Source organism: Scomber scombrus, chromosome 4 (assembly GCF_963691925.1).
Source record: "Scomber scombrus chromosome 4, fScoSco1.1, whole genome shotgun sequence".
Lineage (NCBI taxonomy): Eukaryota > Metazoa > Chordata > Actinopteri > Scombriformes > Scombridae > Scomber > Scomber scombrus.
The window spans coordinates 33,232,818-33,245,674 of NC_084973.1; the positions used below are offsets into that span (position 1 = coordinate 33,232,818).

General features: G+C 45.9%; 2 protein-coding genes across 2 annotated transcripts in view; both read right to left on the bottom strand.

Moving 5' to 3' along the window:
- The window catches only part of LOC133978633 (phosphatidylinositol 4-phosphate 5-kinase-like protein 1), a 94,975-nt gene extending 89,399 nt beyond the window's left edge, over window positions 1-5,576 (bottom strand). Inside the window, exon 1 of the mRNA XM_062416925.1 lies at window positions 5,573-5,576. The gene's annotated coding sequence lies outside the window, so the exon portion shown is untranslated. The remainder of the gene's footprint in view (window positions 1-5,572) is intronic.
- The window catches only part of LOC133979436 (uncharacterized), a 1,726,912-nt gene that overhangs the window by 854,363 nt on the left and 859,692 nt on the right, over window positions 1-12,857 (bottom strand). The window lies entirely within an intron of this gene.

Sequence of the window (12,857 nt, forward strand, 5' to 3'; positions counted from 1 at the left end):
GACGAGGGGTTAGATGAGTTCACCTTTGACTCGCTAGACCCCCATCAGCCACTGCAGCAGCAGCCCTTCCCCCAGCCGACTCCAGCCACACCTGATGATCAGGAGGTTAGTAGACAATAATTTGTCCTCTCTCTCTCTCTCTCTCTCTTTCATAGTTCAGGGTGTTGTTGTTTCACACTGAATTTATGAACTGAATTTTAATCTGTGATTTCTGTGTATTTCAGGTCACTGTTGACCCCAGCGGTGCCCCTGGTTACCAGAACGTGGTTCGGCTGGCGCATAGTCTGGTGGAACTCTGCGGGAAGGGCTGCGTCACCAACGCCGAGGTGGAGGAGATCGTAGGCCTTTGGCAGAGCCTCCCCGAAGAAGACAAGGGCCCTGTGCAGTATCCTGCACGCTACTGGGCCCAGCTGGACCAGGGGAGGTTCAAGAAGGCCAAGGTCTACTCTCCCAACCTAGTGGCTGTGCCTGGGGTGGAGAGCATGAAACGGTACGTGTTCGCTGTCCTGCCATCTCTGTATTTTCACTCAGCGGCAGAAGGGTGATGGGCGTGCTGCTGACCCGCTGGACCCTGGTGTTGAGGGACTATAATACCATCAGGAACGTGGTGACCATGCACCCTAACCCTCAACACCAGGACCACCATCCAGCTCTACGCTGTAAATCAGTCCACGCTGTCTCAGTGGTGAGCCTCCCCAGTTTATTTATCATAATATTACTTTCATGTGTTAAACACATTTCAGTGCAGATGATTGTATTTATCTCGTGAAGCTGCTTGTGATATTCATCGTTGACTATTTAATATCACAGTTTAACATTTCTGTGTTCACTCTTTAGGCACAAAAGGAGGACCTCACAGCAGGAGCGGACGACAGTCACCACTGCTGTGGAGCCGTTGCCGGCCCCTCTGCTGGCGTAGGGGGCCCTGCCACCAGCGAGGCCAAAGGAGGAGAGACGGGCTGCTCCCACCACCTCCACGCAGCCCAACTTTGCTGGGCTGCCTCGACTCCTGGAGGGAGAGGAGGAGGAGGAGCCCATCGCAGGCCCGTCCTGGGCTTTCCCGGCTCCGAGGCCCTCCGTGCGTGCCACTGATGCTGCCGCCACCACTTCCGCTCCCCTTGATGCCACACTTTCCACAAACCCCATTTCCTCCACCAGTGGCCCAACGGGGAGCGGGCTCACTACTGCCCTGATGCTGCTGAGGGTGAGAGCTCTGAGGAGTGGTTGGCTGGCTTGGACTGATTTTATGTAAATAGGTTTTTTTTAAAATTATTTTTGTACATAGTTTGTTTTATTTATTTATTGTATTTATATTTATGTACATCTGACCTTTGGCACTTTATGTAAGTGTAACAGCCTCAGGGCTGCTCTGCAGCTACACACATCTACACAATGTGTATTTAAAATATTTACTGTCATAATTCTATATGCATGATTTATATACAGGATGATTACATTCAAAGTGAATTTCATTCAAGATGGAAAATGTGTGAGGAGAAACGGTCCACACTGTGATGTCTTTACATTTTAACCTGAAGTTCATTTAAATTGAACTTTTCTAAAGACAGACGTTGTCTAGTAGCTTTCTCTGCTGGGAAAAGGTGCTCGTTGATGGCTCATTCATCCTGAATACGCTTTGAGTCACTGGTGATCACCCTTTGGAGTCAGGCTGACTACTCCTCATTTACATGTCTAAAGACAGTCATTTAAAGCTGTGTTTGCCTCAAGTTAAAAAAACACTGTTACTACCAGAAAGTCTCTGCTGGTGACTTTTACATGTTGAGGATTTGCACTGACAGCAGTGATGTGTGAAATATACTCTGTTCTGTATCTCTGTGAATCCCTGTCACCAACCTGTGGTGCTCTGCCTTAAATGTTCTGTTCAGAGTCACATTATTTCGTTCATTGACTTCATAATGCTGATTATCTCATTTGTCCCATATGCAGAAAATGATGACAAAGCGACATGAACCTCCTGGGAGCCAGCACCCGAGGAGGAGCCAGCCCCAGGGACCTCCGGGGACCCCACCACACCACCCAGGGTGCCAAAGACCACTGTTTGGCGACAAAAGGTGTACGGTGGCATCGTTATCCCTCGCAGGCAGAGGATCTGCCAATTATGCAAAAAGAGGATGGTGAGGGAGACGGGCCACAGCGTCCACAGAGGGACCAGGCAGGCCTTCTGTCAGGCCTCTGATCCCTTTGGGAGGACAGTGGAGCAGTGGCTGACAGAGGCCCGTAGTGGGGTCTCCACCAAAGACATTAAAAAGGCCAGCATGCAGCGCTGGGGAGACTATAAGTACCGCCCCGATGTCAGGGAGCGGTACAAAAAAAAGAGGATGGAGAAAAGGGCAGAGGAGAAGGAAGAGAGGAAGAAGGAGGCAGAGGAGAGGAGGAAGAAGGAGAAGGCCCGGCTGGCCAGAAGAAACATGTGTCAGCTGTGCGGCCTCCCCAAACAGAGAGACTACGGCCACAGTCAGTTTGACATGAAGCCCTTTTGTGCTTTATATAACTGTAAGAGTCCTGAGCTGTGGAGAGAAGAGAAGAGGGTCCTGAACTTGTGTGTTTGTGTGTATTTACTTTTCACATTTACAAAATTGTTTGTTTTCTTACATCCACTGTCAGTCACCGTCAGGTGATGCTGGCCAGGCAGGCGGAGGCAGTGAAGAGGGGGGAGACAAAGACACGGGCTCCCTGGGTTGTCACCTGTGGGAAGTGTGGCAAAAGAAAAACTAAAGACACTGGCCACAGGGTTTTAAAAAAGCCCAACGGGGAGCGGGCTCACTACTGCCCTGATGCTGCTGAGGGTGAGAGCTCTGAGGAGTGGTTGGCTGGCTTGGACTGATTTTGTGTAAATAGTTTTAATTATTTTTGTACATAGTTTGTTTTATTTATTTGTATTTATATGTTTGTACATCTGACCTTTGGCACTTAGAAAAAGAAGAGTAACAGCCTCAGGGCTGCAGCTACAAACATCTACACAATGAACTCATAATTCTATCTGGGTGAAGTTTATACAGGATGAAAAGTGAACTTGTGAATTTCAATCAAGATGGAAAATGTGTGTGAGGAGAAACTGAATGCTGTGATGTCTTTACATCATTTTAACTTTTCTAAAGACAGACGGTTGTCTAGTAGCCGTCTGCTGACAGAAGCTGCTTGTTGTGAAACTTGTATTTTTCTTTTTGTGCTTTTGTTCCAATAAATGTTTTTGATACTACCCATCATGTCTTTTCTTTAGGTCAATACATGACAGGTTCATGAGGTGTTAACATGTGATTAGAGTAATAGATGCTTAATAATCTAAGATACTGTAAAACCAGTCAAATGTTTTATTTATACAAATGTAATAATGAATATAAGAAATAAAAAAATGAATCCAACATAAAATACAAATAATAAACCATTATTTGTCTTCCTCCCTTTTCTCTCCTCTTCTGGTTGTGCCGGTCGCTGACAGTTAAAGCTTGGAGCTCTAATGTGCAGAGAGCAGCCTGATGTCACAAACATGTGAAACCTCTTAACACGGGATTACGTGGTGGTGACACGTAAAGTGAAACATTACGTGTCTGAACCACGGAAATAAAACCAGACTAAAGTCAATTAGGATCATTTTTCGTGAAGGACACATGCCGTTCTTTTAAAATGTGATTAAATTTGACTTGACTCATAAACCTTTCGCACCAAAGTGAACTAGAAGAACGAACCGGTTATGATGGGGGGGGGGGGGTTATTGAGACCAACCACAACAAACAAGACCGCCTGGTGAATAGATGAGTGAATTATCTCTTGAACATTTGACTGATCAGACACATTTGCGTTGTGAGTTAGCTGTGCTCTGCCGGCTAACGTTAGCTTACAACAAAGGCTAACAACCATCTCAATCCTGTCGAGCAGCACAAACACGTTGCATCTGCAACAGCTGTACAAACGCTAGTCTGCCATCGTTGTTGTTGCTTCTTCTTTGTATTATTGTTGCTTCGAAGTTGGCGTGAGTCTCTACGGGAAAGCAGTGAAGTAAATGACGTATACGGTGACGTAATGACGTGGCTCCCTAACCACCGAGCAGTGGGAAAGCAAACTGGTTCTCAGCACCAGCACTGGAACTGCTTTGGTGTGAAAGGGGTATCATTAACATGTAGATCAGGATACAGAACCAACATGTTTCATTGAGGTGTATCTACACTGAGAGCAGAGGTACTTCATCATGAAGTGAGTTCAGAGCAGAATCTGAGACCTTCACTGCTGCTCAGGTGGATCTGACTGAGGTTCACACAGCTGCTCCCAATCTGCTGATTTAAGCTACTAAACACACCTGCTGCTGAATATCCAGATCCAACCTCTCTGCATTTCACTGCTGTATAGGACACGCCCCATTTTCAAACGGAAAAACCCCCCAAAAAAACAACTTTGACTTTGTTCCTTGTCTGTGTTTAGAAGGTTTTTCAGCATTTTGATATTTCAGACCTGAGGCTTCATTTATGAGTATAGATTTATTGATAAAGGGAATGAAACATTAAGCTCATAACAGTTGAAGATGGTTGGTAGTGTGAGTCTGAAAGCTTCTTCAGAAATAAAAAACATTTTATTAGTTGAATTATTTCAGGAATATTTGTTTATTGGAATAAAATCAGTCCACAAACACTGATCCTCCTCCATGTTCCTGGAGAGAGAAACAACAGTCCAACCTGTTTGCTGTCTTCTAAACCTTTTTATACCCCGTCACCTTCTGTCTGCAGCCAATCACAGAGCTCGCTTTAATCAGTGCCACTTTGACCCAGGTGGCATCAATCTCAGTGAATTAAAGGAAAGCTGTGTGAGCAGAAAGAATAAAGACAAGTTCACAGCTCATATAAGTGTTGATGAGCCTTTTTCAATGTGGAACTTTATTCCCCATTACATCTTCTCTGGCTTTGGACGCCTGCACTTTATATTAAGTTGTAATTATAATGTAGACAAACTCCTTCTAGCCTGGACACTCGTATATAAGCAGAACTTCTCACCACACCGATATATTATTTGGAATAACAGGCCTGACCCCTAACCCTGACCCCTGACCCTGACCCTGACCCCTAACCCAACAGGCACCCTAATGCTTTGTAGGAACAGACAGACCTTCAGCTATTCATGTATCTCTCCCCAACTCAGTTGACTCCCCAGAAGGAAAAATATGTTTCTCTTCACATTCCCAAAAAATAATAACAAAAAGATACAAAGAAATATCATCACTAGCCCGTATGTCACTGCATACTGGAGCCGCTTAGTTTATAATATTGACTGGAAGAAAGTTTGGATGCTCCCCCACAAATGTTTAATTGTAAACAAGGTTAGGGAGGTGTCTTTTAAAATTATCCACAAATACTACCCTGCCAACCATTATATGCAGACATTTATCAATCAATCAATCTTTATTTATAAAGCGCCAAATCACAACAAAGTTATCTCAAGGCACTTTACACATAGAGCAGGTTCTAAACCGTACTCTTCAAGTTTTAATTTTAAAGAGACCCAACATTCCCACATGAGCAAGCATTTAGCGACAATGGCAAGAAAAAACTCCCTTTTAACAGGAAGAAACCTCAGAACCAGAACCAGGCTCAAAGTGGGAGAACATCTGCCTCGACCGGTTGGGGTAGAGGGGAGAGAGAGGAAGAATAGGAGAGAGAGAGAAGCACATAGAAAATAAACATTGAAGCTAGAAGGTCCGGGACTGGAATCTGTCATCCGGACGTCTACAGGCCCAGATTGCCTGTGAGATGAGAAAGCACAGACAACTCCGGGGAAGAAGTTTAGGTTATTGATGCATTAATAGTACATGAATGTTATTGGATATAGATGGATGGATAGAGAGAGAGAGAGAGGAGGAGAGAGGAGCTCAGTGCATCATGGGAGTCCCCCGGCAGTCTAAGCCTATAGCAGCATAAACTAGGAGCTTGCTAACTATAAGCTCTTTAAAAAAGACATTAACACACACTGTTCTTTTTGCAATTTACACCCTGAAACCGTTCTACATCTGTTTTGGCAAAGAAATGATGGGCAGACCTCATCAGATTTATTATTGATCATCTCTTCAAACATTTCTTTCTACTCTGGGAACATGTTGTGTTTGGCTTCCATGATTATCCTCAGCAGGAAGAAAAATGTTATTTCTGGCAAAGTTTTATATAAATAAGAGTAAATTTAATAAGAAAGAACCTTGTTTTGTTGTTTTGTTGTTTTTCAGAAAGAAATTGAGCATTATTTTAAGTTACTTGATAATTTGACTAATTAAAAGGCTTTAAAACGCTGAATATCTGTTTAATGTAACTAACCTGGCTCATCTGTTATCTAATGTCTTTCTTGTATACTGTTCATTGTTATACTGTATGTATGCTTTTTTTTACAATAAAAAAAAAAAAGGGAAAAAAAAGAAAAAAAAGTGTTGATGAGATGAGGGAGAGGAACGTGTACCTTCCTTTATATCATAGGCCAGGGGAACTTCAGGAGTGATTCTCATCGACTTCATAAACAGCCAGATTAGTGTTTGCCGATAAGGGATGAAAACTGTGCTGCTTTGATTGGCTGCCAGTCGGCGGCGCCCTGTCAATCAACGAGGGCGGGCTCTGATTGGCGGCGCCGACTAGAGTGTGCTGCCGTGACTGGCTTCGCCGATTAGCAAGTCCCGCCTCCTCAGCGCTCATTGGCCCAACGTCCCGTCAGTCAGCGCCGGCTCCTCCGTGTATAAACCATAGAGAGAAAGTTTGAGTCCGTTCTTGTGTTTTTGAATTTAAAGACATTTTTGCACTTTTCTTGAGGTAAGGCCTGCTCATTATATTTATTTATTTAAAATGATTCCCATCAGCGCCAAGCAGCTAGTCTTCCTGAGGTCCAGACAATAATATTTAATAGAGCACAACACTATGTCTTCATTTTAATTGTGTCGTTCATTGAGTTTAAGTAAAGATATAAAGTGTCTGTGTGTAATGTAAATCGCAGCAGCCTGAATATCCTATTAAAACTGTCATAAGTGTTAATTTACTATTAAAAATCCTGCTGAATGTAAAAACGAAGGTAGAGGATGTTAAGTTTATAATATATTTTATAGTTCGTGCTCTGAAGACATACAGTCCTCTCCTAAAGTATTGAACAATGAAGCCAATTCATTTTATTTTGCTGTAGACTGAAAACATTTGTGTTTGACATCAAAAGATAAATATGAGACAAGAGATCAACATCAGCTTTTATTTCCAGGTATTAACATCTGGATCTGATATACAACTTAGAAGATAGCATTATCTGTAACGGAACATTTTTAGGTGAGGAACATGTGACTGACAGGTGTGTTTGGTTGCCCAGGTGTGTCCTGTTACATTGATTATTCAAACTATAAATATAAATGTCTACGCTCAGGTTCAGATTTGGGTTGTGCAGTTCTAGTTAGAGGTGAAACCAACATGAAAACCAGAGAGCTGGAAAAAAATCAATTGTGAAGCTGAGAGAAGATGGAAAATGAATCAGAGCCATTGCACAAACATTGGCCATAAGTCAGTACAACTATTTGGGATATCCTGAAGAAGAAAGAAACCACTGGTGTGATAAGTAACAGACGTCTAACGGGCAGAACAAGGAAAACAGCAGCAGTAGACGACAGAAACATTTTAAGAGCTAAAACAACTGTTAGTGACATCAGCAACAACCTCCAGAGGGCAGGAGTGAGGGTATCAGAATCTACTGTTGGCAGAAGACTTCATGAACTAAGGTACAGAGGAGGCACATTGACCAGGGGGACAATCTACAGCCAGATTGGTGTTTGCCGATAAGGGATGAAAACTGTGCTGCTTTGATTGGCTGCCAGTCGGCGGCGCCCTGTCAATCAACGAGGGCGGGCTCTGATTGGTCGGCGCCGACTAGAGTGTGCTGCCGTGACTGGCTTCGCCGACTAGCTAGTCCCGCCTCCTCGGCGCCCATTGGCCCAACGTCCCGTCAGTCATTGCTTTAAACACGGAGGAGGACCGCCGCCATCCATTCTGTCTTCACTAGCCGGGAGAGAAAGTCCGTCGTTGTTTTAAACTATTTGCACTTATCTCGAGGTAAGACCTGCTCAACATGTTACTGTCTTCATTATAATTGTGTCGTTCATTGAGTTTAAGTAAAGATATAAAGTGTGTGTAATGTAAATCGCAGCAGCCTGAATATCTTATTAAAACTGTCATAAGTGTTAATTTTAGTATCATGCTGAATGTATAAACGAAGGTAGAGGATGTGTTAAGTTTCTAATATATTTTAAAGTGGGCGCGAGTCTCCGCAATGAATACAGTCAACAGGTTCAGTTACATAGTATCATGACAGGCAGGAGAAGACAAAGGATAAGTACATTTTATGTTAGGCAAACAGGTCTATTCAAAAACGTGGAAACAGAGAAAATAGTGCTATGGTCTTGATGGCTTTCTTATTTTCAGATTGACTAATTAGGTTGATGTATTGTTTGATTTCGTTTCTGAAACGGTGAGAGCAAAGTATTTGATTTGTAAATTTGCGGTTGTGAATATGAGCTTTGGCTAAAAATAATATCAAATTGATTATATAATATTGGTTTAAATGGGAAGCCGTGACTGAAAAGAAACCAAACAATACTTATGCAAAGATATAAAAAAAGACATTAATGAACTCTGCTCATTCTGTAAACAGGCTCCAGAAGATTTTCAACATCTTTTCTGGTCATGTCCTCATCTGCAATCCTTTTGGGAAAATGTAACTACCTTTATCCGTCAACATTTCCACAAAAACTTTGCTTTGGACAATAAAAACGTTGAGGTTAAACTGAGGTTGAGGTGCAGTCTGTGTGACGTCTGAACTGTTGTTGTGGTTTCACTTTCCTCACCGACTACAGCTGCTTCCTGATTGCCGACTAAGGATGAAAACTCGGCTCCTGTGATTGGCTGGCTAGTCGGCGAAGCCTGTCCGTCAACGAGGGCGGGCTGTTATTGGCCGGTGCCGACTAGAGTGTGCTGCTGTGACTGGCTTCGCCGACTAGCTAGTCCCGCCTCCTCGGCGCCCATTGGCCCAACGTCCCGTCAGTCAGCGCTTTAAACACGGAGGAGGACCGCCGCCATCCATTCTGTCTTCACTAGCCGGGAGAGAAAGTCCGTCGTTGTTTTAAACTATTTGCACTTATCTCGAGGTAAGACCTGCTCAACATGTTACTGTCTTCATTATAATTGTGTCGTTCATTGAGTTTAAGTAAAGATATAAAGTGTGTGTAATGTAAATCGCAGCAGCCTGAATATCCTATTAAAACTGTCATAAGTGTTAATTTTAGTATCATGCTGAATGTATAAACGAAGGTAGAGGATGTGTTAAGTTTCTAATATATTTTAAAGTCTCCGCAAATCCTCCAGTTTAATTAATAACTTTATTAATAACTGTACTCTGTGGACATGTGCGCGTTAACTTCATATTTTCGTGTATGAGTCGGCATAGGTAATACATTTTCATTATCCATAAAAGTTAATGGCATTGAAATAACTTATTCTGTATGAAACTATTCATTAGTCCACAGCATTGCATGACAGATAATAGAGTAATATATGTGAAGTGAGTAAATGTCATCAAAGGTTTAAAATAAGAATATTTAAAGCTTTATAACTGTAGTAGCAAGATAGGAAACATACAGTAGTGATGAATAATATTGATTTATTGCTGTTGTCAGTGTGGCAGTCTGAAGCTGTCCTACCTCTATCACATATAATATATATAATATAATATATTTAATATAATTATAGACACAGCTTCTTACAGGCTCTTGTTGTGTTTTCTACAGATGGAGTATAAGCCTGCCTTAGTGTTCCTGCCTGGGTCCCCCACCCAGCTAAAGCTGCAGGCCTCTGCTGAAGCTGTGCAGGTTGCCAGGCAACCCCTTCCTCTGATGTCAGGGCCGAGGGCCGAGTCCGACGCGTGGGCGTGGGTCACAGCCCAGGGAGGGAACCCCACTGACCGGCGCCACATCCTCAGCAGGATGGAGGTGCAGTTCGGTCAGTACCGGGGTCAGACCTTCCAGTGGCTGCTGACTCACGACGTCGGCTACTCGGCAGGGCTGCTGGCAAGCCACAAGATGGAGCGGGGGGGGGGGGGGGGGGGGGGGGTGGTAGCAGCACCCCCCTCATGAGCAACAAGGACGTGTTGCTAGAGTACGCCTGCCTCTTCCCTTCTATGGCCGCCACCATAGAAGACAAGTGACGTTCAGGGAGCTGTATGAGTCCACCGACAAGGACGTCAGCAGGTAAGTTAATATGTGCTGTCACTTTAATTACAATCACTTTAATTACAGTTGCACAGTAATGTAACCCAAACTCTTGTCTCTCAGCTACAGGAGCTGGGTCCGGACCGAGTCTCCCACTGCTGTCCGTACTCCAGCACCGTCCACCCCGTCTTCCAGCGCCCGGAAGACGGGTGACCCACGAGCACCTCAGCCATCGTTGTCCTCGACCAACCAGAGGAAGAGCTCTTCGTCCCAGAGGAAGAAAACGGCCGTGGTCCTGACCAGTAAGCATCATCTTTATTCACGTTGAGGTTAAACTGAGGTTGAGGTGCAGTCTGTGTGACGTCTGAACTGTTGTTGTGGTTTCAGTTTCCTCGGAGGACGAAGACGACGACGACCTGATGCTCGTGGAAGCTGCTGCTGCCACTGAGCTGGAAGCTTCAGGTAAGTCTGTGAAATTCAGAGTTGTGCTCAGTGGTCAGTGCAGTGAGGCAAATATGTGGACTTTGGTATGTGAGGCTTGTCAATTTATGTGACTGTTATCTTAATTCATCCACTTTATTTATTCCTTGTGTGTTCTTCACAGCATCCTCTCCCCTGCCGCCGCCATGTCCAGCTGCTGCCAGAGGGAAGACAGCTCCTCCTCCCGTCCCTGCACCCATCAGGCTGGCTGCTCTCCCAGCTGAGGTTTGTGTTGTTATGAACTTCGTACATTTAGCAGCAGAGTGTTTCAAAGCTGCGGTTTGCACTAACTCAGTGTTGCTGTTTCAGGTCCTGCAGCCTGCCCCGGGTGCAGCACGAGTGGGTCAGCAGGGCCCTGTTGGTCCGGGACCAGACGGGAAGGGCAGTGCTGTGTGAGAACCTCACACTGTGGCACCATCCGCCGGGTCCACGGATGGTGTACAACCAGCGTCCCTCCTCCCCTGACACCTTCTTCCAGGGGCCCTTCTTCTACTGGGCCCCGTACCGCCTGTGGCGATACCACCTGAAATGTCCCAACTGAGCGCACAAGTTGACGGGCTGCGGGGTCTACAAAACTGTGCGCAAAGTTGTGGACAGAGACGGGTGGTATTACATGGGCACGGAGTACCTGGAGTGCAGGTAAGGAAATTGCATAATGTGTTATATCATAAGAGTGCAGGAAGAGTGTGTACACGGTGCTTAATAACACACACTTCTTTCATCCCTCAGGTACTGCAGGAAGAAGGTGGCAAGCTGGTCGGACAGTGTGAGGAAGCAGCTGGACCCGAGCCACCAGGACCCTCTTCCCCGCCGTGCTGACGTACAGGTAAACACAACAAACAGCCTGGGTTTGATCTTATCTAACCCTTTGTGCCTCACTAATGACATTTTGGGCTTTTCATTTCTTAATGTCTTTATTTGTGCTGTGTTCATGCAAAATGTGATTGGTGTGTGTGTGTGTGTGTGTGTGTTCAAGGGTTAACTGTAAGTGTTTTTGTGCTGCAGGCTCTCAATCGACAGGAGGGTGCTCGGCCAGATGAAGGAGCGCACGCTCGGCAACAGCTCCAGCCGGCTCAGGGCGTACCTGGTCGAGCATCACACGGCAGAGCAACATGTTCCTGCACACCTGCCACAAATTTGAGGTCCCCGGTGTGCAGGTACCCGCCCTTCCCCCTCTGCCGAAGATGGAGCCTGTACCCGGCAGCGCCTGGCTTCTGGACACGTACGCCAGGGAGTCCTTCACAAGGATCGATGAGCTGAGGGCGAAGGTGACTTGGACCTTCGGCTCCATCCTGAAGATGGACTCCACCAAGAAGGTGAGAAGCCAGCAGCTAATAACATGTTACTTAACCCACGAGACATTCTCTGGAACTGCTGCTTGTCTCACACCTTTACTGACAGATGAAACTCTCTGGTTTTCTGCAGGTGACCAAGAAGCCGGTACCGCCCACTGGATGACCAGCGTCTGCAACGAGCTGGGGCAGGTCCTCATCTCCGTCCTCACGTCCGCTGAGGGACACGGCCTGACAGACATGGTGAAGGGCCTGCAGGAGCGGTACCAGCTGCTGTACGTGGACAGAGACTGCTGCAGGAGGGACGGCGGCAGCAGCTATGTTCCCTGCGTGGCCCCTCCTGACCGCCAGCCTGGACATCTGGCATTTCATGCGACGTCTGGCGGCAGGTGTTAACTCCGAGAGTCGTGTCCTATACTAGGACTTCATGCGGCATCTGTCGCTGTCCATTTTCGAGTGGGACGCAGAGGACATGGCTCTGCTCAAGAGAGCCAAGGAGGCGGACCGGTCCAGGAGGAGCAAGGTGCTGACGTTAAAGGAGATGACTCGGCACTGTCGCCGAGCGTCTCCTTGACCACACCATCCGGAAGTTCATGTATGCCACCGACACCATGAACATCCCGCTCCTGGACCGGGACCGAATGATGAGCATCTGGGCCACGCAGAGGAGACACGTCGCCTGCATCCAGGTACGGCTTTGCTCTCTTATAGAGACGGTATGTCACAGTATCGTTCTCCTCAGACCAAAACTGACTTTCTCCATGTCGACACATCCAGGATCCCCCGAATGTCCTGCTGTACACCAAGACCGGGAGCCTGACCAAGGGTGGGGTCACCCTCCCGGTGTACCGGTGTGCCCGTGGCTC